This window comes from Tiliqua scincoides, chromosome 3 (genome assembly GCF_035046505.1).
Source record: "Tiliqua scincoides isolate rTilSci1 chromosome 3, rTilSci1.hap2, whole genome shotgun sequence".
NCBI classification, from domain to species: Eukaryota; Metazoa; Chordata; class Lepidosauria; order Squamata; family Scincidae; genus Tiliqua; species Tiliqua scincoides.
Window position 1 is genome coordinate 135,363,619 of NC_089823.1, and position 3,527 is coordinate 135,367,145.

General features: G+C 44.2%; 1 pseudogene; it reads right to left on the reverse strand.

The window, feature by feature from the left end:
* Nucleotides 1-3,032: 3,032 nt before the first annotated feature.
* On the reverse strand, nucleotides 3,033-3,151 carry LOC136646131 (5S ribosomal RNA; annotated as a pseudogene).
* Nucleotides 3,152-3,527: the final 376 nt, after the last annotated feature.

A 3,527-nucleotide genomic window follows, 5' to 3' on the forward strand; every position in this document is an offset into this window, starting at 1 on the left:
ATTCTGAATCACTTTTGTGGCTTTTAATTTAATGGCTTCCACTTATTCTGTGTATTTTATGCTTTAATCAAACTATTTTAACAGCTAAAATTCACTTCTGAAGCTACTAACATTAATTTACACTTCTAAGCAATAACTATTAAAATATTGAAGCATTATTTGGCTTACATGCTAACTTTGTGGTCTTTTGACATGAAACTCTGGTCTCAACAGCCCTTCCCAGTGTTTATCAAACTGTATTTGGTTCAAAAAGGAAAGCCTATCTGATTTATGTTCTAAGAATCCAAATGCCTTCTTCTTCTCTGGTTTAAGAAAGCCTGAATGCAAAAATCCTCTTTTGATTCTCTGTTCAGTTGTTCTGACATTCAAGCTTGGGAGTGTATTTCTAAATGAAACTAGTCTGTTCAGCCTAGCTTCATTTATCATTTTACCAATTAAACTTGACAGCTGGAAATTCCAGCTTCTTTTACAGACAGTGCTTTGAAGCTTATACTTTATCTTGTTCTTGACAGTTCTTAAGAAACATTCTTTAATTTACAACCTGTCTACTGGCTTGCAGCTTCAGAGACCAAAAATGCTTTCTTTTTTCCAAACATTGCTAAACATAATATTTTCCTATTTCTTGGACATAGAAACAAATAACTAATTTAGCTATAAACGCCCATTAACATTTGGTTCATTAACATGAGTAAACATTTGGACATTTTCTCTATTAAACTGCTAAACATATAAACTATAATGTGTCTGTTTATGAGCATGGCATAATGGCTTTCATGGCCTGTATCATGCACCACTGCCACTGATATCACTCCATTCTCCAGACCCAATCCACCCCCCTCATGACCCCATTCCTCCCCGTCCCTGCTCTGTTCTGCCCCTTTCCCCACCTCCCTCCAATCCCCTGCACTACCACCATGGCAGGTACCCCCGGTTTGCTGCCACGTAGACCCAGCTCACTACTTGCAGCAAATGGTTTGTTACCTTTTACGACACCCATAAAGGGCCTTATGCTGCCAGAACAAGCATTCCAGCAAGGCCCAATTGGGTGAAGTAATGGCTACCAGCTTAGAAGGCTTTGAAAAAGGATTTGATAAATCTAGGGATGAACATGGGATGGAAATGCCAGCTGTGTTGCCAGGCTATGGCATCTTCTGACCTCACAAAGGATGGTATGTCATGAGGAAGCTCAAGGGAAGCAGGAACTGGGAGGCAGCACTTAAAGGCTAGCAGCAGCCAGGAAGGGAGAATTGTCTTGGAGGTCAGCAAACAGGGTGCTTGGAAGCCTGCTGAGCCAGGAATCAGGAGAAAAAAAGGTGGGTGCTGCTTGACCTCCTCCCCTTTGGTTGAAGCCTGAACAACAGTTTTAAGCCAAGAAACCTGAACTGCACCCCATCATGTTCACAACCATTACCTTCATGTCCTGCTTATCAGCTGCGCCTGTCAGACTTGATAGGCCTCAATCTCATCCAGAAAGGCAATTGATACATTTTTATATTTTCTCCTTTCTTCTTAAGTCATTTCTTCTGCCCTTTGTGTATATGCAACAGGGACCAAATGTGTATACCTGTGGGCCAGGCAGAAATGGGCTAAAAAACAATAATCTGGAAAACTCCAAGTGCTTTAGGCCCACTACAGATTTTAGTGAGCGTCAGCCCAATCCAGGGCAAATTCCCACAAGGCAATGCAGTGGCGACCGTGTTGGCTATGCTACATCCCATAGGGGAATTTAGCTGCTGGAGGTCTCCTCAGAGTAAGGGGGCATTTGCCTGCTTGCCTTGGGGTAAGCACCAGCAGCCACAATGGTCAATTCACACTTGGTGCAGCTATAGAGTTGGCACAAATCCACATTGATTCAGGTTGGGGGATCAGACTCAGAAAGAGGGATAGGATATGGTGTGTGCCAATGCCACCAATCCCACCCCTCTCCCGGGCCCAATTCACCCACACCCACCCATCGCAGCCCTCCCCCTGCCCTGTTCCTCCCCCTGCCCCTGCTGTAGTGGATATCCCTGTGGCCACCAACATGCACTGGAAGGCTCTGGCCTTCCCACTGGCATGGTAGGCCCTTGTGCTGTCACGAAGTGCTTTATGGTGCTTATGTGACAGCGCACACTATCTTTTCCACCAGCACAACCAGTGGTCACGACTGGGCCATACCTCAACCCTAATGTCCTTTACAGTCCCCCAAGAACACACTCCAAATGAAATTACCTGTGCACACATTAGAGGGCAGAAAATGAGGCATGCTTAGTGGTCATCCCCAGTTGTGAAAGGCCTGCCCACAGCGGACTTACCCAAGTGCAACCTTGAGTGTCACTCGGATGCATGGAATGACATGTCCATTCAAGTTTTTAGTGTTAGTGCAATAAAAAAATTTAAAACAAAATATGGACTACAACCATAAAACCTAAACACAACTAACAAACAGCCCAATCCTAGTTCCACCCCACGGGCAAAACTAGTGTTCCACCATAACCATAACCATATGTCTGAGTGCCATAACCTCTCAGACAGTGCAGAGCATAGCCAGGACAATGGCTACACTTGGATGGAAACATCTGGTGAAACTGAGAGTTCTATGAGTTTCCCTCACAGAACAATACTTGTGAAAACCCGATTTGAAAAAAACTAGTGGTTTATGACTAGCCTGCCTATGTAAAGAAGGCTTTCTATAAATATATATTTCCCCCTATGAAAGAAAAGACAGTTTGCAGTGATTTTTTAATTCGAAATTGCTGGAGGGGAAAGGATTAAGAAGGCCCCACCATCACCACCTGTAGTCTTCTGCAGACTACAGCATCTCTGGCTATATGTTGTCACCCAAGAAGACCTCAGGACTACATTATATGCAACTGAGTGTCATGCATTCTTTCGCTTCAACTAGCAAACAGATGATGTGGTTAATAAATAAAGATCAATAAATGTTATTAAGGAATAAAAACTAGGACTATCATTGGACTAAAGAAATCAGTTAAAGTTAATTAATCATAGAGCTTGGTTGGCAACCTTCAGTCTCGAAAGACTATGGTATAAGCCTACAGCACCCAGTATTCCCAAGCGGTCTCCCATCCAAGTACTAACTAGGCCTGACCCTGCTTAGCTTCTGAGATCAGACGAGATCAGGCATGCGCAGGGTAACAGAACGGATTGATTCAGCAATTGCATCTACATATGTTTGTATATGTATACATGTGTATGTATTTTCTGAAGAAGCCAGCATTTCTTTGTTTTCAGATCATAAGAACATAAGAACATAAGAACAGCCCCACTGGATCAGGCCATAGGCCCATCTAGTCCAGCTTCCTGTATCTCACAGCGGCCCACCAAATGCCCCAGGGAGCACACCAGATAACAAGAGACCTGCATCCTGGTGCCCTCCCTTGCATCTGGCATTCTGACATAACCCATTTCTAAAATCAGGAGGCTGGGCATACACATCATGCATACACACTTAGAGCCCAGGGGTGGTCGGGGAGCTGGAGGCTGGGCCAGGACCCAGCAGTTATGCTGGATCCTAGCCCTGTTCC